The sequence below is a fragment of the Danio aesculapii genome, chromosome 1, assembly GCF_903798145.1.
Source record: "Danio aesculapii chromosome 1, fDanAes4.1, whole genome shotgun sequence".
Lineage (NCBI taxonomy): Eukaryota > Metazoa > Chordata > Actinopteri > Cypriniformes > Danionidae > Danio > Danio aesculapii.
In genome coordinates this window covers 32,021,621-32,045,487 of record NC_079435.1, presented here as the reverse complement: position 1 = coordinate 32,045,487, position 23,867 = coordinate 32,021,621, and positions in this window count along the sequence as shown.

The window sequence follows — 23,867 nt, the reverse complement described above, 5'->3', positions numbered from 1 at the left end:
TTACACTCCTTCTTAAAACAAGCATACATTCTAAATCAAAATGATTTTAATGTTTATATGAATGTAAACATTGTATAATTGAAAACTAGATGCCTCATTGTCCGCTTCGATCCATTAGCCGCATTTCCACTGTCGGGCCAGTGCGGGCCAGGGCTTTTATCGGGCCGGGCCGGGGAAATCGCCCGGAAGGTTGAGCAGTGAGGCCGAAATCATATGGAAGGCCGTTAGGGCCAAAATGTATGCAACAAACGCGTTTACATGTTACTAGGTGTTAGCACGTAATTTACGCGTTAACACGCAATTCCGCGTTAACACGTGATTCATGTGTTAACACGTTTTTTTTAAATAGTGTCATTTTTTAAAGCACTATCATTTAATAATTTCTCCAATCTGCTCATTTTAACATATATAATGTAATTTCACTTAAATCAAAATAAATGTTTTGCAGTCAATGATCTGTAGGAGATATTTTGTATTATGAAAGGCCAGACATCTGCTGCAATGTTATGTTTGATGGCCTGGGACATTATAATTCAGCTGCTGTGATTTCTTTGAAAAATGTGTCTAGAGAAATCAGCATGATCTTTATTTGACAAGTGTGTGCAAATACACAAGAAATGTTTCGTGTATCTTCCTGCAAAGTACAGCTCCAAGCCTGATCAAACACATCTGAACCAATTAATCAGGACCTGAAAAGTTCTTGATAATTACAGGCTGGTGTGTTTGATATGGGTTGCAACTGAAATGTGCAGGAAGGTAGATCTCCAGGAACAGGGCTGAGCACCGCTGAAGTAGACAAAACATTTTGGTTACAAAAATCATAAACATGGGATTGTGTATATTTGAGACCATATAAAAAGCAGGTAGCAACTGATCTAATAATAAAGATCTATAGAGATAAAAATGTGTAGAGATCTTATGGTTGGGAAGGTGCACAGCAATAATCCTCTCCACGGTCCTGACAGTCCGCTGAAGTCTTTTTATGTCTGATTTGGTGGCTGATCCGAACTAGACAGTAATTGAAGTTCTGTCAGATAAAGTGGTTGCAGATTGTTCATTCTCATACTATGAGTAATTACTATGAGTACTGTAGAACTAACATTTTATAGCAATACTGTTTTTCTTTATAATTTTATGTTAAACATTTATGCTTGTAATATATATTTATTGTTTGCAGAACTTTGCACTATGTACCTTTTGTCTCTGTACTGAAAGCTCCAATCACCAAGACAAAACATTCTTGTGTGCAAACAACTGACAATAAATAATGGACAAGTTTTAAAGAAACTATGTAATAACTGAAGCTCCTTTCTGCCTGGTAGGAAAAGCCAAAACTATGATTTACTAAATCAAAATTACAAGATAAAAAGTTGAAATAACAATTTAATAACTTAAATGATGACTGAATAAATCAAGTGATGACTGAATAAATTAAGAGAGCTATTAAATCTTTCACTGAAAAATGTATTTTTTTTTTCATTCATGCAGTTTTCATGAACAAGTTAATAACTTAAACTCAAATTAATGTTCCATGGTAATTTATTTGACAAGTAACTTTGCATTGTAGTGGATAACACAGTTGAAGTCAATGCAAAATGAAGTTAATTTAAAATAATATTTCTCACTTTATCTTTAACAAACCAAGGAAATTTCCATAGTATTATCTATGTCACAGTATCCAATTGACCTTATTCTTCAATGCGGAAGTGCGCTCGTTTTTGCGATTGTTTTAGAACTTCCGATTCAGCTGCCAATGGGAGAAATTACTATGAATAATAAACGGCAGAAAACTATTGAACTACTTTACAAACAAGTATTTGCATGACAATACAGACAAAATAGAATAATATAATAAGAAAATATCAGTTTGCAACATCAAGCAGCAAAATGAGCTGTTTTTAACGTCTAAAAATGAATGGAAGTGAATGAGACCGGAAGTCTCGTGCCAAAATGATTCAAATATCTGCGCCCTCTCGTACGCGGAGAATACGGTGAATAAAACAAAAATAATTCTTCTGGAGTTATAATAAGTCTTATTTCTTTTAGTATAGTATAATATATGTATTTATGTATATAGTGTATTTATGTATATAGGTCGATCAGTTATTACTGATGCAAACTTTAATACTTTCTTTAAAAAATTAAGGTGTTGTAAGCAATTTTATCTTTTTTTTTTTTTGAATATTATATTTTTATTTTCTTATAACAACACAGAACGATACAGAAAGCAACAACGATTATAAAGACAAAACAGAAGCAACGGGGAAAAAAAAAATAATAATAATAATAAGACAGAAAAAAAAGATTTTAAACCATTATTACACCAGTTCCTCCAATATTATACATGGGTCAACAATATTGCACAATTATATCTAGGCCAGTGGGCGCAGGCAATATGGTGATCTTGTAGATGATAACAGGGTTATACCTTTAAACTGTTATCCTGGGCATTTGATAAATAATTAAAAAAGGGTTTCCATGTGGCTTCAAAGCCGGCAATGTTATCAGAAAGATTGTGTCTTAGCCTCTCTAAATGTAAAGTGGTAGAGAGTTCTAAAAGCCAGGATTTAAAAAGTGGTTTTGATGGCTTTTTCCATAAATAAAGAATAATTTTTTTAGCTAACACCATTCCATATTGAACAGCTTTTTTAATTTGATGACTAAACCCACGAAGTGAGTCAGACCAACCAAAAACAGCGATTGCTGGATCAGGGGCAAGGTCACAAGAATAAGCCTCAGAGTAGAAGTTGAAAATTTCGCTTCAAAACTCAAAAACTTTTGGGCATGACCAAAAAAGATGTCCTAAAGAGTCTTCCGCAGATTCACATTTGTTACATTTAGAGGAAATGGAGGGGTAGAATTTATTAAGTTTAACCCTAGAATAATGAAGCCGATGTACTACTTTATATTGGATTAGTTGATGTCTGGAGTTAATAGAACATGTATTTATGACCTTGACAGACTTTTCCCAGTTCTCATTGGTAATTTGAATGCCTAAATCTTTCTCCCAGGAATCTTTCAAATACAAGGTCGATATGTCAAACTGATCATTAAAAATGTCTATAAAAAGGGAAATCAAATTAGAGGCATCAGGAGAGGCAGTAAGTAATTTATATACATCATGTTCATCTGCTAATAGTTCAAAGTGGGGGATGGATGTACGAACATAGTTTCTCAGCTGTAGATATCTAAAAAAATGTGATGGTAAAAGATAAAATTTTTGTTTCAGCTGAGGGAATGTAGCAAATTTTCCATCCATGTACAAGTCTTTTACAGTGACCATTTCTTTACTGGACCAAACTGAAAATGTGGAGTCATTGAGTGATGGCTTAAAGGCGTGGCTATGAGCAATAGGGGTGGACAATGTGGTAGGTGGCAACTTAAATGCTTTCCGGATCTGACACCATATTTTGAGAGAGCTGCTAAGTATAAAGTTTGTGTTGACTACTTTTATCGATGGTGAGGGCGCCGCAAAAAGTAGAGAAGAAAGAGAGTGGTTTGTAACACTCTGCTCGATGGTGAGCCAAGATGAAATGTCACCTGCAGACCCTGCAGGATGAGATTTTTTCCAGTAGGATAAGGCTCTGCAGTTTGCAGCCCAGTAATAATACTGGAAGTTTGGCAGGCCTAATCCGCCCTGCGATCTAGGTTTACATACATGTAGTTTGGAGATGCGGTGCGCTTTAAAGCCCCACACAAATGGTAACACGATCGAATCGAGAGTTTTAAAGAACTTTTTGGGCAAAAGAATTGGAAGGTTTTGGAAAAGATATAGAAATCTTGGCAATGTTACCATTTTGATTGCATTCACACGTCCTACCATAGACAGCGGAAGGGTTCTCCAACTTTCCATATTAAGCTTTAAGCTCTCTAACATAGCTAAATAATTTAATTTGATATCATTAGATTTTTTCGGTATGATAACCCCCAAGTATTTCAAACTGTCTGCTGCTATTTTAAAAGGTAGGTTCTGTAAAAAGCTTAGATTAGTCTTGTCAGATACAAGCATGAGTTCACTTTTTTGCCAATTCACAGAGTAACCAGAGAACTTTCCAAAAGTCTTCAATAAATCTAAAAGGGGTGGAATGGTTTGTTCTGGATCGAGTAGGTAGAGGATAATGTCATCAGCATAAAGGGATATGTGATGGTCTAATTGGCCTATCTTAGGTGAAAAGATAAGTGGGTTGTTTCTAATAGCAGTCGCAAGGGGTTCTATAGCTATGACTAAAAGCAGGGGTGAGAGTGGGCACCCCTGTCTAGTGCCTCTATGCAATGCGAATTGTGAAGATTTATCAAAATTAGTGAGCACCGAAGCCCTAGGTTTGGCATAAAGCATTTTCACCCAACAAGAGAATGATTCTCCCAGATCGAACTCCTGAAGCACTGCAATAATATAGTTCCATTCAATTTGGTCAAATGCCTTTTCAGCGTCCAGGGATAAGATGGCGACATTTGAAGCAGAATCGTGTTTTGAGTATAAAATGCGAAAAAAAACTAAAAGAAAAGCGAAAAAAGAAAAGCGCCCGGGAATGAAACCGGTCTGTTCAGGATGAATAATTTTTGCTATACATTTATTTAATCTGTTTGCAAGGATCTTAGTAAAAATTTTCAGATCTGAATTTAAAAGGGCTATGGGGCGGTATGATGCTGGGTCTGTTTCATCTTTTCCTTTTTTAATAATTAGTGAAATATTTGCATTATACATTGTGGAAATTCCTGATTTTCAATAGAATGATTAAATAATCTCAGCATCAACGGGGCAAGTTTTTGAGAATATTTCTTATAAAATTTAATTGCAAAGCTGTCAGTTCCGGCAGCCTTACCGCTAGGGAAAGATGCAATGGCTTCAAATATTTCATTTAAAGTTATCTCTGTGTTAAGGGCATCTCGATCTGCTTCATCTAATTTGGGGAGGTGTAGTGATTGAAGAAAGTGGGACAGGGCTGTAGGCTCAGTGGAAGCTCGGGATTCATACAAGGCCTCATAAAATTCCTTAAAACGTTTATTGATGTCACTGGGATTTGTTGTTAGGGTTCCATCCTCCTTCCTAATTTGGTGAATGGCTCTATTAGCTTGAATACTCCTTAACTGACGCGCGAGCAGCCTATCTGGTTTGTCTCCCAGCTCAAATTGCTTTTGCTTTATTTTTAATAACATATTACTGACTTGGTCTGAAAAAATTTTATTATACTCTAGTTTTAATGCTGCAATTTCTTTGAGAACCTCAGGATCTGCTGAGTCCACATGTAAGTGTTCAAGCTGATTAAGACGAGCTTCAATTACTGACAGGGATTTTTTCCTTTGTTTTTTTAGGCTAGATTCATATGAAATTATGTATCCCCTTAATACCGCCTTAAGTGCCTCCCACAGTGTTGAATCGGATACTTCCCCTGTATCGTTAAACGTAAGATACTCATCCAACCACTCTGTTACGCGTTGAGAAAAATGAGGATCAAAGAGTAATGTAGGACTGAATCGCCAGCTATAATTGGGCTTAATTTCAAAAAGGTCAAGAGAAATGTTCACTGCAGAATGATCTGAGATTATTCTGTTGTGGTGCTTAATTGCAGTTACACATGAAGCAGCCTTGTAGTCGACCAGGAAGAAATCTATTCTGGAATATGAGCAATGAACGTTAGAGAAAAATGTATATTGTCTAACGGTCGGGTAATTCAACCTCCAAACATCAACTAAATCAAATGAGTTAATTAATTCTTTTAAGGTGGTAGTAGAGTTAGGAAAGTGGTCAACAGGACGTGCAGGAGTCCTGTCCAGGGTGGGATCTAAAACCAGATCAAAGTCGCCACCGATTATTAAATGTTTGTTAGATAAATTAGGGACAAGATTAAAAACTTTACGGAAAAAGGATGGGTCATCATAATTGGGTCCATATAGATTCAATAATGTAACATGTACAGAAAAAATTAAACCAGAGACTATAACATATCGACCATTTGGATCACTGATGGTAGATATATGCTTAAAAGGTATTGTTTTGCGGAACAAAATGGCCACTCCTCTAGCCCTGCATGAAAACGTAGACTGGAACACCTGTGAAACCCAATTAGATCTAAGGAGTCTTTGTTCATTATGCTTAATATGTGTTTCTTGCAAAAATATGATATCAGCAGATATTGACTTCAAATAAGAAAAGACTTTGAACCTTTTAACCCGGTTATTAATGCCTCGCACATTCCAGCTGGCTAAGGTAACATTACAGTTTGAGGACTGCATATTAAATGGTAGTACAGGTGAGCTTCGATTTTTAGATAATTGTATGGAACTGGAGATATTACAATGAAGACAAAACATAAAACATTTAACATACACATATGAAAAAGGAAAAACCCCAGCACCCTCCCACCCTCCCTCTCCTTTATCCGCTTCCCCAAATGAAGCGGAGTAGAGAACACAACCCCCATATGAACCGTGGAGCTACAAGGCTTCCTAAGGAGCTATTAGGACACTTATAAACTGCAATAAACTTAACCGTCGGGGAAAAAAAAGGGGGAAAAAAGAATAATAATAAACGGCTCCTCGTTACCCTCGACTGATACAATTAACAAAACTAGTGAACAAGTCAACAATAACTAACAAAATGTCCGAGCCATAATCCTGCAAGAGATTTTTTTTCGATATGACCGTTTTCAATTTTAATATTTTGCCGACGGGAGCGGCCCTCCAGATCATCAAGCTTGAAGTATAGGACTTTGTTGGCGGCCACGATATCCTTGCATAGAGTTTTTAACTCGGAAATGCGGTTGTCATGCTCGACTCTCGCGCCCTCGAGATCGGAGATACGGGAGTTAGTTTCGGTAAGCGATGCTTGCATTTCGATAGAGTTATTTCGATAGAGTTAAATCTGTCATTCATCGACTTATCCATAGCTGGAATAGATGCTTGGATTGCTTCAAAGATTGAGGATAAGGCTGTGGTCTCGTCGTTGACAGCACTAGCCGCTTGTTCAGTCAGAATTTGTTTCTCCATTGATTGTTCGTCTGCATTGGCTGGTTGATCACATTTCTTCGTTTTAGGTTTCGTCATCTTGACTTCAAGCTTAAAAAGGTGTCGTTTCGTTTTGATTATGATTAAATTAAGCTGTTTTTTTTTCGAGGTTTTGGAGGAGCTCCTCAAACTACGTCTACTCCATTCGGTGCTCTCGAGCGCCCCCCCAAGCAATTTTATCTTGACAGACTGGCACAATTCAGCATGTAGACTCTCAAATTAAAAAAAAAAAATCAATAGTAGTATAATAATAATAATAATAATAATAATAATAATAATAATATAACCTACTCTAAGACACCCCCCCCCCCTACCTGCTACAGTGTTTTATGTTTTGATGAGTCAACCTGCTCATTGTCAGAACGTCCCAAACTGTCTAGTGCGCAGTGGAGGCAAAAGAAGAAAAGAACATGAGGAAAAACGTGACAAAGACAGAGGTAATGTTACGACAAAGATGATTATTTTACTGTATCTGTGATCGATAACGCCATTAATAATTAGCATGACACATACTTGTCAACTCTCCGGTTTTTCCCTTATTTGCCTTTAGGTTTTTCATTTATATAATTTCATTTTATTTTATTCTTTAAATCACGTGTTTATTATTAGACTGGTACTACATACTCTTCTGTCTTCAGATGCGCTGCTGAGGTTTCTCAGTCCCACCGTTGCAAATCCTTCTTTCTAAGTACTTTGAACGTGCAGTTGCTTTATTTAAATAAAAGAATGTCCAAGACAAAGCTATTTAGTTTCTTATGAGTATATTAACACTAGCAGTGGAGTTTACTGCGATGCGACGGGGCACCACCTGAAATATTGCCTAGAGCGCCAAATTCAGATGTTATTCTTTCTTCTTGTTCATCGCGTAGGTAACTGATCAACAAAAAATACATTAAAATTAAGATACAAATTATATCAAACGAAATTTGTTTCAAAAAGATAATTTTCCAAGAAAAATAAAACTATGTTTTTGTTCCTGCCCATGAATGGACGAATTCTTTTGTTCTGTGGAAAATAAGGGTTTGATTAATGCTCCACTGTAATTGTTGTGTCACAAATCTGTCATACGTCTGCTACATTTTTAATTTCTCATTTCTCATATTTTAAAGATTATGTCATGCACATCTGATTTTTCCTCGTTCTAATGTGCTTTCATTTTCTCCTCACTTGCTGCAGGAATTTTAAAATCTCAACCAATAATGAAATCTGTTTGCAGCGCACACGAGGAGAATCTTCTGTGATTTTATTATCTCAAATCTTAAATGTGCGCACACTAGAAGATATGAAAACTGCGACACAGCACACTACAAGATACTATTAAGATTATTGTGCCTGATAGAGCACATCACCTGATTGCAGAATAACTCTGCTTTTTATTGTAGGCTAGGTTACAAATATCTGACCAACTGCCAGAGCAAACAGTCTGCAGAATGAAAAATGCTGCTTGTTGAAAAAGAGCGCATTAGGTACGAAACAAATGTCTATTTTTATTATTATTAATCAGAGAGAATACAAAGGCAAATTAGCAAAGAATGGATATTTAATGGTACTTTCAAAAATGTTGAGGTTGTTCAGAACAGCAATATCATCAATACCAACATAAAAGAAAACAAAACAAACAGAACTTAACTTTGGGTGGTAACTGAAACAAGATGATGCCGGTGGAGGTAAACACAGTACAGGATTCACAGGACGAGATAACAGACGGAATGACAGGCAAACTGGTGAGCAGACAGGCAGGCAGGCAGGCTGGATACAACGACAGGTAAATGCTATCAAGCCGAAGAGAAATGTATCTGGGTACTAACAAATAGATCAGACAGTGAATGAGCAACAGGTGAAGGTGATTAGTATTATGGTGATTGGGGCTGTGCAGGTGCAGTGAATGAATCTGACGGTCCGGAAGGAATCCTGACAATTATTATTATAAGCTAATAATCTGTTTTTTATGAAGCATTAAACAAAAGCACGTGCAGTGACCGCAATGATGTTCAGCTGACGAGGCACATTTTTTTAGCCTGTAACCTACCCTACTGTATATAGATTTTATTTTATTTTTTTGTATTTCCATTACTTAAAATTTTGTTAAAATGTATATGTATAGTTTATATATAAAATGAGCCCTAGCTTATTTCGCTTTGATCATTATGCAAGGATCATATTGCATATTCGGTTTAGGCCTGGATAAATTATGTATTTTACAAAAGGATTGTTTATGGACGAAGCTAACTGTAATTCTCTAAATGGAAAATGACTGAAGTTGAATTTTTTATTATCCGTGTGAGTTTGGGGTTTGATTTCTCATAAAGGTGTAAAACTCTGATGCACGTGGTGCAGCATTGTCAAAATAAAAATCTAGCGAAAGAAGAGAGAGAACGAGTGCGTGCAAGAGTGGACTCATATCTCCTTGGTGACAAATCTTCAGTGATTGCGGATCCCAGCAGTAAGAGCAGACTGTGAAGGTTAAGTAACACAGTTTTTTCTTTAAATATTGCAATGCACACAACATAATGAGTGACATATCAAAGTTAAAAAAAAGAGGATAAACTGTTGGTGCGTGTCTCGCTGGCGCAAGACAGAACGTGTTTATTTGAGATGATCCAGAGCAAACCACCAAATGAAGAAGAAGAACCACACCCAACAGGAGGAACTGTGGATGCCAGAGGAATCTGTTTGAAATGGTCTTTGTATAGTGAACAAGCATGAATAACATCCAGGTTTTGGAGTATTGGAATTCTCAGCTTCAACTTGCACGTTTTTTATGCTTATTAACCATTTATTAATATGAATTACCATTACCATTAACAAAGCATTTGTTAGTGTAATTTTGAACCTTGAACCTTTGAACCAAGTGTACACTCCTGCATTATCTAATGTTACATTTGTTCATTGTTTGTTCTTGTTACCACTAATGTGTTAATTAACACTGGAACAGGCGTTAATACGAGTTATCTTACATTTCTTTATGTTTAAATTTCACTTTACTTCTATTGTTTATGAGGGACTTTTTTGACAAGAAATCCGTTTTTCAGAGCTAAAAAGAAATGATGAAAGAACAGTATGAATAGCTGATATTTCATGACGGTTTAACAGAGCTCGTACTAAAAAGGACGGTTTATACGTTTATTCAGCAACCCCCCGAAAAGGCATACGGTTTGTGTGATTGTATACTGGTAGTTAGAAATACATATTTTGTGAAAAGTCTAAGAATGTTGATGTATATTTTTGTATTGGTTTGCTCAGCTCTCACTGTGATTTTAGAAGAAAAACAATGTTAAAAAAGCTTCTTGAAACATCAGTAAAGTTTCGGCCATCAATCGGATGGGGTCTGCTACAAACACATTAATATATGTTTAGTGTTTATATCAGATATAGTATTGCTGAATAAATGTGTTGTTCATTGTTAATTCACTTCTGGCCCTTATCAGGAAAAAAATTATTCATACTATTCAATTTAAATTATTTTAGCTAGTCTCTCTCTCTCTCTCTCTCTCTCTCTCTCTCTCTCTCTCTCTCTCTCTCTCTCTCTCTCTCTGTGCATGCTGGGAGTGTTTGGGGTGCGTGTGGGGGTGATAACGGGGAGAGTTTGACTGAATTGGTGTACTTTTCCATGCCTAAACTTTTCATTTCTCTCTTGTTTTCAAATCACATGTATAAAAACTTTTTTTGTTTGTTTGTTTGTTTGTTTGTTTTGTTTTGTGAGATATGAGGCGGCGATAGGATGGCGTCTATCCCCGAAGGGGTAACGCCACCTGTGTCACTTCGCCACGGAGTAAGGTGCGTGCCAGCGCAGGGAGTTACTGTTGAGGATGTGCTGATAGCGATCGGGGAAAAAGTTGGATATGAAAACATTACTTCGGCATCGCGAATGAATAAAGCTGTTGTGGTGTTCGTCGAGAAAGAGGAGCTAGTAAATTGTTCGATAAGCGATGGAATTGTGGTAAGTGGCGATTTACTTATTATTTCAGTTACTTAGTTATTTAGTTACTCCAACGACTAAAGTTACGGTGTCTAATGTGCCACCGTTTATTCCAAATGAGGAAATTGAAAAAAGCTCTGTTAAGATATGGAAAACTGGCTAGTGAGAAAAAGTTGATTCCGTTGGGATGTAAAAACGCTGCTCTGAAACTTGTGATGTCTTTTAGACGACAGGTGTTTATGTTCTTGAATGAACCGGAGTTAGACATATCATTTAGAGTCATGCATGAAGGGAAAGCCTTTGTTATTTACGCGAATCCTGGAAGCATGAAGTGCTTTGAGTGCGGGGATATCGGACACAAAAGGTATTTGTGCCCACATAAAGCCCAGATTGATGTTTTAGAAGTGAGGCCTAGTATCTCTACTGCTGGAGAAAGTGGTAGTTCTACATCTGAGGTTGCGCAAAGTCAAGTTGCACCTCAGATAATGAGTACTGGTAATGTTGAGATTACTGAAAGTCGGATTGATGAAGTGGTTGAATCTAGTGAAAATCCAAACGTTTCCAAACTAGAATAAAATGATGGAGATGATGGAACTTTGGTTAGTGTTGAAAAGGCTTCTGATGAGGTTTATGAAATGGCCAATATGGTTGAAATATGCACAGATACTGGTATGGAGATGATGATTCATTTTCTGATATATCTGAAATTGGATCACAGTGTGGAAATTTGGATGGTTTACACGCTGCAGGACATAAATGATTTTCTGGATGAAACTTTTGGTAGAGTTTTTGAAATCAATTCTTTTCTGATATTGACAAATTCATCCGCTCAGTAAAATTGTGGCAAAAAAATGTTAGTTATGATGCTTTAAGCAAACAGAAAAGATTTAGGTTGAGGAAATTGTTAACAAGGTTGAGAAAATAAGCAAATGTCTCCAAAAAGAAAACAAGATCAAATGTTTAATGCATGTGTTATGGAAGCAGACGGACAAACAAGGTGAGGAAGTATAAATGATATTTATTCCAACAGTTGAGCAGTGAAGGATGATATATGATAAGTGAATGGAGTTCGGTGGAACTGATGATCCTTTGTAGCAGGTGGGATGACAGACACTGAGGATGACCGAATGCATACACCAGAGGGCTTGCGGGGAAGACAGACTGACGATACACACAACGTTGACAGGACACCGGGAACACTGGACAAACTGGAAGGAAACAGAGTAATGGTAAGTACAAAATGCTGAGATCAAAGGGGAGCGATAACCAGGAGGTGTTTCACTCAGAGTCCGCTTCATAGGAACAAGACCGGACAATGAGTGAAGTGAGGTGTGTGCTTTTATAGTGTGCTAGAGTGATTGGGTGCAGCTGTGTGTGATTAGAACTCAGGTGAAGGTGCTCGTTGCGTGAAACTGGTGGAAGAGCCTGGCCAATCCGTGACAGCATGCAAGGTAAATGGGACTTTTTGCCTTTTCTTTCTTCTTCTGTTCTCCATCTTTTTTCTATTTTCTATGGAGCTGTTGGGGGTGGGCTTTTTAAATATAAATGGGGGCAGAAATAGAAATAAATTGCAATGGTATCAGAGTTATTTAAAGTTAATCAAATAAATGTAGCCTTCTTACAAGAAACTCATACTACCACAGATAACGAATTAGAGTGGAATGGATGGTGGAAGGGGAAAAGTGTTTTAAGTCATGGAACAAATACAAGTGCTGGTATAGCAAATCTTTTTTCTAAAGATATGAATGTTATAATTCTGGTCGTAGACGAGATTGTGAAGGGAAGAATATTGTTTTTAAAGATTGAATATGAAGGGTTTGTGTTTAATTTAATAAATGTTTATGCACCTAATAATAGGCCAGAGCATGTAAAACAATTTTTAAAGCTAAAGAATGCCATTCAGAAAATTGATGACAATGTTTGTACTATTATTGGAGGCGACTGGAATTGCACTATTGATTTTATCATTGATAGAAATGGAGAAGAACCTCACCATGAATCAGCTGTTGTTTTATTAAATATTTTAAAAAGGTTTAAATTAATAGATATTTGGAGAAGAAGAAATACACGTATTAAACAGTATACATGACTTAAAGTGTCTAATAATAGGGTCAGTGGAGCTAGGTTAGATCGTTTTTATATAGGTAAAGAATGTAATAATAAAATTAAAGATATCTCTATTTTACCTGTTGGATTTTCAGACCATCATTTGATATTGTTTGGTTTAACCATGAAGAAAATTTCAAAACCAAATTATATTTGGCATTTTAATGCCAAGTTACTAAATGATATTTTGTTTTGTGAGAAGTTTAAAGATTTTTGGAATGATTGGAGGCTAAAAAAGGGTTCGTTTAGAAACTTGCATATGTCAGGACTTCCGGTTTGGCAATGTGAGGAGAAGACGTCTATCAACAGAGCTCCCGATCATTCCTGATAATATAAGTTCAAATAGTGCCATTTAAATATCTGAAACGTTTTAATAAGTGTTAAAACAGTGCTTAGTACAATCGTGTCGAGACCACATGATGAGCAAGAACAAATCAGTCGTAAATGGCCCGCCAACGATGAGAACCAGTGTAGCTGGCAAATTAGCCACGATGGCTAACGCTGCCAAATCTGAAGAAACTCATTCAGATGATGACGGTGTATCAATGAGCCAACTCGTAGCAGAACTAACAAAGCAACGAACCTCGATAAAAGAAGACATCTCAGCTCTGATTCAAGAATCTATAGTGTCTCTTCAGACATCGGTCAATGCTTTAACGGAAACGATGGCGAGTTTCCAGTCCCGCCTATGCGTCACAGAGACACTCGCGAGCGATAACTTCTCAGCGCTGGCTGCGGCCGAAAAAACTATTAAAACCCTGAAAAAGCAAAAAGGCGACACTATTGGAACGAGTGGATGACTTGAAAAACCGGTCATGGAGAGCAAATCTCAGGATCTTAAATGTCCCGGAGAACAGCAAGAAAGGTCAGCCGACTGTTAAATTTGTGTCCGAGATGTTAATGGAAATCATGGGTGAAGAAATTTTCAAAAAAAACGCCAGAACTGGAACGAGCTCACAGATCGCTTGGTCCAAAATCACAGGATGGCCGACCTCCTCGACCATTAATCGTGTGTTTTCACAGATTTTAAGAGAAAGAAAAAGCATTAAGATGGGCCAGGCAGAATGAGGTAAACTACAAGGGCTTGATTGTGAGGATTTATCCAGACATCTCTGCTGATCTTGCCAGAAAGCATGCCATGTTCAAAGACGCCAAACAACTGCTCTATCAAAAAAGGGACGATTCCAGTTACTGCATCCTGCACGGCTACGAGTTCATTATGAGGAACAGACATTCCTTTTCGATACACCAGAGAAAGCGCAGCAATTCTTCGATCAGCGTATTGCTACACATGATAACTCTTGACTTCACAAATATTGTGAACTACTGAAGAAGGGTCACGTTGACTTTCTGACACTGAACTTGTATGTTACATAATACGCTTTATTTAACAGGGTTGCTTTGCAGATTGTTTAACGTTATATATTCGTGATGAACAATTGTGCAGTAAGTTGGAATTTGTTTTAATCAACTTTACTAGTAGGCAAAACTGTTTAAATGTTATTTAAGATCTGTTGATACCCTTTTTTGTTTTGTTATTATGCAGCACTGTATATATTAACAGTACTTACGACTTGCAAACACATTTATTTGTAAGTTTGATTGGGCACTTTATATATAACTTAGATTACTCTGGGAGCTCTGAGGAGAATAGAAGCACATAGACTTGGATTATTGGGAGCGGAGAGAAGTTAGTGAACTGCGGTTTGTCAATGTTCAAAGAGCAAATTTATAAAGTATTATAGTTTTGGTTGTTTACCAAGGTTCAGCCACGCCACTTCCTTATTTTTATTATAATGTGTTTTTTTTATTTTATTTATTTTTTCCTCCCTGTCCCCCTCCCCCTTCTTCCCCCTCAATCCACCCTCCAATATACAAAATTTGAGTATATAGTTATTGAATAAAAATGACAGACACAGACAATAAAGAAAACACAAAAAGATCAGCAGTACGCTTTGTTAGCTGGAATCTTAGAGGGTTAAACGGACCAGTGAAAAGAACTCGCATATTTACACATATTAAGAGATTAAAAACAGAAATAGCCTTTCTACAGGAAACTCACTTGCATATTGAAGACCATAACCGACTTAGGAAAAACTGGGTTTATCATTCCAGCTTTAATCATAGAGTGAGGGGAGCTGCAATCATAATTCACAAAAGAATACAATTCATTGCATCTGAAACTGTTTCAGATCCCCAAGGACGATATATTATTGTATCTGGGCACCTTTTTGAGGTACCAGTTGTCTTGGTCAGTGTTTACGCACCCAACTGGGATGATGTTAACTTTGTGAAAAAACAATTTTCCTTGTTACCAGATTTAAACTCTTACCATCTTATACTTGGTATTTGCCGGATATATGACTCAAATTGGCTGCATAGATCCATGGAGGTTTTTATTTCTTGATAAAAAGGTATTCTCATGTTTTTCACATGTTCACCAAACGTACTAGCGGATAGATTACTTTTTTGATGATAAAAGACTTATTCCGGCAATAAAAAACATAGAATACTCAACTATTATTGAATCTGATCACGCCCCTGTAATTTTTGATATTTGTTTTTCATATAACTATACGACAAGACCAGTATGGAAGCTAAACACAACCTTACTCTCAGACTCAAACTTTTGCAAATTCATATCTTGTGCAATTGACAATTTTTTGTTAGATAATGAAACAGACTCTATTTCACCATCACTATTATGGGAAACGTTTAAAGCGGTAATAAGGGGAGAAATAATATCATTCAACCTCACGTAACAAGGAGAGAAAACAAACACAAGAAAAACTTATTGAATCTATACAGAAAATTGACCACCAGTATGCCGATACTCCAACACCAGAACTGTTTAGAGAAAAACTTTTTATTTATTATCAACAGAATAAACAGAACGTGACTTATTTTTTAAACGGGCTAGATTTTATGAACACGGCTATAAAGCAGGCTGTCTTCTTGACCAACAATTAAAAAGCAAATCAGCATCTCGGCTCATCCCAAAGATTAAGAATAAAACACAAGAAATTACAGTAAATCCCCAAGAAATAAATAATATTTTTTATAAATATTACTCTGATTTGTACACTTCAGAATTCCAGCAAGAGGACAGTTCCATGTCAATATTTTTAGCTAATGTTAACCTACCCACTGTTAAAACAGACCAAAGAAAGGACATGGCAAACCTTTACAACTTCAAGAAGTGGGAAATTCAATCAAAGCTATGCAGAGTAGTAAAACCCCGGGACCAGATAGATTTCCCATTGAGTTTTACAAAAAAGTTTCCTCACAAATATGCCCTTTGTTACTGAATATGTTTGAGTGGTTACTCGTTTGAACAATCAAAATTACCACCAAGTCTTACACAGGCCCATATTACAGTTCTCCTTAAGCCAGATAAAGATGCCCTCTACTGTAGCTCTTATAGACCCATTTCCTTACTAAATGTTGATGTCAAAATTCTATCTAAGCTGTTGGCCTCAAGAATAGAGTCCATAATACCAGAAATTATTTCACAAAACCAGACAGGCTTTATAAAGGGACGCCACTCATTCATTAACATTAGAAACCTCCTCAATGTTGTGCATTTTCCTGCATCAGAAAATAATCCTGAAGTGATTGTCTCTCTGGACGCAGAGAAGGCATTCGATAGAGTCGAGTGGAATTATTTATTTGGTGTATTACATAAATTCGAATTCGGCTCAAAATGTATTTCTTGGATACGCTTGCTTTATCATCAACCAAAAGCAGCTGTAGTCACTAATAAAATAGTGTCCCAATATTTCTCCTTGTCCAGAGGAACACGACAAGGATGCCCCCTTAGCCCTTTGCTATTTATTTTAGCTATAGAGCCATTGTCAACAATACTCAAATCATCACAATCCATCAGGGGTATTAAAAGAATGGGTGTAGAGTATAAAGTCTCTTTGTATGCTGATGATCTGTTATTATATATAATAACAGGAATGATAAATCTGACCCACTATCATGTACCTCTGATATTGAGAAAATATTAAAAGAATACGGCAATTTTTCAGGTTATAAATTAAATTTCTCTAAAAGTATATGCTTCCCTATAAACAATATGGCAGACCAGATTGCAGATACTGACTTGACCTTCTGTATCTACAAATCAGGATTTAAATACTTAGGAATTAATATTACTCGTTCATACACAGATTTATTCAAAGCAAATTATAGTCCTATACTTAAAAAACTAGAGTCAGATTTCCAAAGGTGGAGTGTTATTTATTTATCTTAAGCGGGTAAAGTAAATTGTGTAAAAATTAATGTACTTCCCAAAGTATTGTACTTGTTTTAAAGCCTTCCAATTTTCTTGCCAAAAACCTTTTTTTAGTCGACTAATAGACTACTATCTTCCTTTATATATGGGGGGGGGGGGGGGGGGGGGGGGGGGGGGGGGGGGGGCAAAAAGCCAAGAATACGCAGAGACTTCGAAAAGACCCAAAGGAGATGGAGGACTGGCTCTTCCAAATCTGTTAAATTACTATTGGGCAGCAAATTTACAGAAAATCATTTATTGTAATAATCATCTTTTTCCAGCAGCCAAGATAGATGCTACCTTTAAGAGATGGCAGGACCTGGGCATACTCACATGTAGAGATTTTTTCATTGATAATATTTTTGCCAATTTTAATGACATGATTAAAAATTTAATCTTCAAAAAACAGAAAACAAAAAACCTTCAGATTCGTCACTTTATTTAGACCCAGTGCTCTGTATTCCCTCAAATACCAGCTGAATCTGGACTGGAACTTAATTTTAAAGACCCCTGTACACCCCAAGGGCCTCATTTCCAAAATGTACAACTTGATTATGACATTCCGTAACATAACGCTAGAGAAGATTAAAATGTAATGGATAGAAGAACAAGGAATTAATATTTCAGAAGAAACTTGGGATAAAGCAGTTGAAATTATAAACAAGACTTCATCATGTGCGCGTCTTAATCTCATTCAGATGAAAATTCTTTACCGTATTCACTACAGCAAAACCAAACTGGGTAGAATATACCCCAATATAGATGAAACATGCGATCGTTGCAACTCATGCAAAGCAGACCTAACCCATATGTTTTGGTCATGTGATAAGCTGAGACGATTTTGGTCTTCAATATTTGAGATTTTAAACTCGGCCTTCAATTTAAGAATTCAACCTAATCCAGTAATGGCTTTGTTTGGAGTACCAAATGAGGACATGCATATAGCTAAAGAAATAGAAAACGCCTTCGCCTTTGCAACGTTAATAGCCAGAAGAAGAATTCTTATAGAGTGGAAATCACCAATGACACCTAAACTGTCACTTAAGCTTAGTTATGTAATGCTATTTTTGAAAACAGAAAAAATTAAATATTTTCTCAGAGGATCAACCAAAAAAATTTTCAAAACATGGGACCCTTTAATAATTCATATTGAGACTAATGTACTCCTCCAACCATGAATACCCCCCCCAACACCCCACCCCCTGCCCCCGTAGGTTTTTTATTTTTATTTTTTTTATTAAGATTATTTTACTGTAATTTTTTTTTTTGTAATCCATTTCTTTTTCTTAATAATTTTATTATGTTCATTTGTTTCTGTGTAGTTTAAAAAAAAATAAATAAATACGAAAATACCTTTGTCATCGAATACCTGTAATGTATTGTACCTTTTGTCAAAAACACAATAAAAAAAATTAAAAGAAAAAGAAACTTGCATATGTGGTGGGAGGTTGGTAAGGCAAATATTTAAATATTTTGTCAAAATTACAGTTCACTTTCTACTTTTAAGACAAAGGCAGCAATACAAACACTTCAAAGAGATATACAAGCCCTGGAGAATACTCTTGTCAACAGTAATGATGGAAGTGTACAAAATGAACATTTGAATAAAAAGAAAGAACTTGGATTATTACTTCAGGAGCAAGTGAAAGGAGCTTTAATAAGAGCGAGGATTTGTTCGATTAAGGACATGGATGCACCTACTTCATACTTTTTTAATGTTCAACAAAAGCAAATGTTTCATCTTCGCCGTCCTGATGGAGTCAAAACTTCTGATCCAGTAGAAATTAAGAAGCAGACAATTAATTTTTACACAGATTTGTATGGAACTGAGATTTGTGATCATGAATGTGCCTTGGACTTGCTGAGTGATCTACCGAAATTGTCAAATGAACAGAAAAAATCCTTGGATAATCCAATATCATTTCAAGAGTTTACAGAAGCAATGAGTCAGTTATCAAATGGTTGTTCTCCAGGAATCGATGGATTGCCAGCAGAGTTTTATAAGACATTTTGGAACTTATTAGGAAGTGACTTGTATGAAGTTTTATTAGAAAGCATAAAGAACAAGCTACTTCCTACTAGCTGCAGACGACCAGTCCTTACATTATTACCTAAGAAAGGGAATTTATGTCTTTTAAAGAACTGGAGACCTGTTTCATTATTGTGTATGGACTATAAAATACTCTCAAAATGTTTAGCAAATAGGCTGAAATATGTTTTAGATAGTTTGATTCAAAAGGATCAGACATATTGTATTCCAAACAGGTCAATAATAGATAATGTTTTTCTTTTAAGAGGTATAGTTGATTTTAATCAATTTAATAATGTTGATCTGGGGGTGCTTTCATTAGATCAAGAGAAAGCTTTTGATAGGGTTAATCATACATATCTTTTTGAAGTTTTAAAAAGCTTTGGGTTTGGAAGTGATTTTATATCATATATTAAGTTATTATATTCTGACGTTTCTGTGATTGGAGCTGGTGGAGGATTGAGTGCACCTATACCTGTATTAAAAGGTATTAGGCAAGGTTGTCCACTTTCTGGACAATTATACAGTCTTGTTATTGAACCTTTATTGTGTAGGTTAAGAAGAGATTTAAGTGGAATTCATTGTAACGATGCTATGAATGGCATTTCAATATCAGCTTATGCTGATGATGTCACTGTTTTTATTTCAAATCAGAATGATATACAAATTTTAACTGAAGCTATTGGGAAATATGAGAAGGCATCTTCAGCAAGAGTAAATTGGGGCAAAAGTGAAGCTTTTATTATTGGTCAATGGAAAAATGGACTTCCGAATTTACCTGGTGGTTTGTTGTGGAAAAGGGAAGGGTTGAAAATACTAGGTGTTTTTTTAGGAAATGAACAATATATTAAAAAAAACTGGGAAGGAATGTTGGAAAAGGTGGCTGCCCGTTTGTCCAAGTGGAAATCGTTACTACCTCTAATGTCATATAGAGGACGAGTCCTGGTCATAAATAATTTAGCCGGCTCATTTTTATTGCATAGACTCATTGTAATGGAACCACCTGAAGAATTGATTTGCAAAATACAGAGAACATTTGTGGAGTTTTTTTGGAGCGGAGAACATTGGATACGTGCAGCATCCCTCTACCTTCCTGTGTGCGAGGGAGGCTAAGGATTGGTGGATGTTCAGAGTAAGATCTGTGCTTTCAGGATCCAAGCAGCACAGAGATTTCTGTACCAAAAGAACTTGGCCTGGATTAAAACTGCTAAAGTGATTTTACAAAAAACAGGTGGTCTTCAATTGGATAGACATTAGTTTTTAATGGAACTAAAGAACATAAACCTGTCTGGGATTACACCTTTTTACCGCTCAATGCTGCATTCCTGGAGAACTGTTTTAAGAGTGGAAAGACATGTGGATGAACCTGGGAGATGGATTAAAGAAGAGCCATTGTTTTTTAATCAAGTGATTCAGACAAGACTTTTATCATCTATGAGTGTGCGTGAATGTTTACAAAAACATGGTATTGTGAAGCTTGGGCAATTGTTGAAAAAGATCCACTGGGAATCAGCAGAAGCCATAAAAGAAGCGACATGTTTCAAGTCCTCACGTTTGACTAAAAAGATAATAGAAGAAATTGTTAATACATTACCAAGCAGTTATAGAAGAAGCATTGGTCATGGGACTTCATCAGAAGCAAGGAATGAAGTGGATTTTCCAAAAATACGAGTTGCTGCAGTAGGTAGTGAAAGACAAGATGAGGAATCAGCTGGCTCAATCCTATCATTTGAAAGCCCACGTTTGGATTGGTTTGAAGGCATATCAAAAAAAGCCATATACAATGTAACAATTAAAGTGTTACATCAGAAGTCTCTTAGAGAACAGAAGATATCGTAGTGGACAGATTTGTTAAAACAAGACTTTCTGGTGAGAGATAGATGGAGAACATTTTATAAACCACCTTTGAAGAAACGAACTGCAGACCTTCAATGGAGAATAGTACACGGGGCAATAGCGACGGAAAAACATGTTGCACACCTGAACCCAGATGTAAGGGGAGAATGTAGGTTTTGTGGGGAAGAAGAAAACTTAGAGCATTTGTTTTTAAAATGCAAAAGGTTGGAAGGTCTCTTTGAGGTTCTTAAAAAATTGTTTCATGATTTTGGTGAGGTTTTCTCGAATAAAATTTTTAGAGGTGGTGTAAAATATAATTATTCAGGAAGAAGAACAAAATGTCTGTTGAATTATTTGATTGGGACAGCAAAAATAGCAATGTGGATGACAAGGAAAAACCATGGTCTATGTTTCTGTAACCTTAATGCTAAAGTGATGTTTATGAAATTGGTAGCTAATAGACTTAAAATTTAATTTGCATATTACAAACTTGTAAATAATGAAATGGTTTTCAGCAAATTGTGGTGTGTTAAAGATGTTTTGTGTACTGTTTATGAGGGATTTTTGGTTTTGAAATTGTAAATTATATGCTTATAATGTGTTTTTTTTTAAATGTAAGGAATGCCTTTTTTTAAATTGAATTAAAGGTTTTGTTAAACCTCTTGTTGATCTCTCTCTCTCTCTCTCTCGGGTTTCCGGTTTCCGGTTTCCGTGTGTCTCTTTTTTGTTTGATAATTACATGGTTGTGGGAATCTTGTCTTTTCTATCTACACGCATGTAAAGGTAAGACATCATTTATTGATTATTTGTTTCTAGATACGGTAAGAATTTAGTGACAGTGGTAATTGATTGAAATTTTCGCGGCAAATGGCGTCCGTAGTGACGCCGCCGCTGTCCATTGGACACGGGGTTCGGTTTATTACGGAACCCGGGGTAACAATGGAGGAGGCTTTGCTTGCAGTAGGTGAACAGGTTGGATATGATAACATAGCTTATGCATCTAGAATGAATAAAGCTACTGTTGTTTTTTTGAAAGAAGAGGCTTTTGTCTACACTCTGATTGAGAATGGGGTGTTCATAAATAATATGTTAGTTCAAGTATCACCGTTATCGGTGCCTTCAACTAGAGTGGTTATTTCAGGAGTTCCACCGTTTATTCCAAATGAATTGATTGAACAGGAATTGCGTAGGTTTGGTAAATTTGCAAGTGGTATTAAAACGGTCACTCTTGGATGTAAAGATGCTCGTTTAAAACATGTAATCTCGCTAAGGAGGCAAGTGTTCATGTTTTTGGAATCTCAGACACAGTCATTGGATGTTTCTTTTAAGATCAAGCACGGAGGGGGATATTATACGGTGTATGCCAGCTCAGGGACTATGAAGTGTTTTGACTGCGGAGATGTGGGGCATAAACGTCTTTTCTGTCCCCATAGGGAGCAAGTAGAGCGTGTGGAAAGATCTGATGAAAAAATGATTGAAGGAGATAGAGAAGATGATGTAGCATCAGGCAGTAGTTGTACTACACAGAAAGAACAGGCATCTAATATGGCTAATGAGTTGGAAGTTCACAATGCTAGCAGTGAAAATAATGTTGTTGAACATTCAGAGCAGATGATTTTGGTGGATGATAAGGTGAGCACAAAAAGTGCGGAAAAAAAAGGAGCAAGAAGGAATGTTACTGAAGATGTAGGTGAAGTTGTGCCAGACATCCAGGAGACTGTGGTTATTAACGAAAGGAAGGACATAGAAACAATGCCGATCGATATTCGAAATAATGCAGAAAGTGATGCAGATGATTTGGAACAGATTGAGTCAGGTGGAGAAGGGTCTGAAGGGGTAGGTAGGTCAAGAGAGCTTTATTCGTTAGAGGAGATTGATAATTTTCTTGATGAAACTTTTGGACAGTCTGTGAAGGTTGAAGATTACTTTGATGACATTAAAAAATTCATCAGGTTGGTTGCGTTTATACAAAAAACAGTTAGTCTTGATTTGCTAGATGATAAGAAACGTTTCAGATTGAGAAAACATGTTACGAATTTAAACAAGGTCTCAAATTTAAATAGAACTCGAAAAGGTAAAAGGGTCCTTGCAAAATATAAGTGATGTCTGTCTTTAGCGTGTCACATGGTTGGGTATACTTTTGTTTCTGTCTGTTCCTTTCTCTTATAATATTGATGGGTAGTTTGAGAATTGGCTCTTTAAATATTAATGGAGGGAGGGATAAGCAGAAAAGAGAAATGGTAAAGCAAATAGTAAATATTAATAAACTTGATGTGATATTTCTTCAGGAGACACATAGCACTGCGAAAGATGAAGTTGAATGGGGTATAAATTGGGGAGGTCAAGTATTTTTAAGTCATGGGAGTAATGTTAGTGGAGGTGTGGCTGTGCTTTTTGCTAAAAGTTTAAAAGTAAATATTTTGAATTGTCTTACAATTGTTAATGGTCGAGGTTTAATGGTTAAAGCTGAAATAGAAGGTTTAAGTTATTTGTTTATTAATGTTTATTCACCTAATATTGGGACTGAAAGAGTGGAATTTTTTAAAAGTATCAAAGAAAGTTAGAGCAACGTGTTTGTGACTACATGATTTTAGGTGGAGATTGGAATTGTACTGTTGATTTCAATAATGATAGACTTAGTGAAGAGCCTCATTTACAATCTAGTAAAATCTTAAAAAAAATATTGTTTCAGT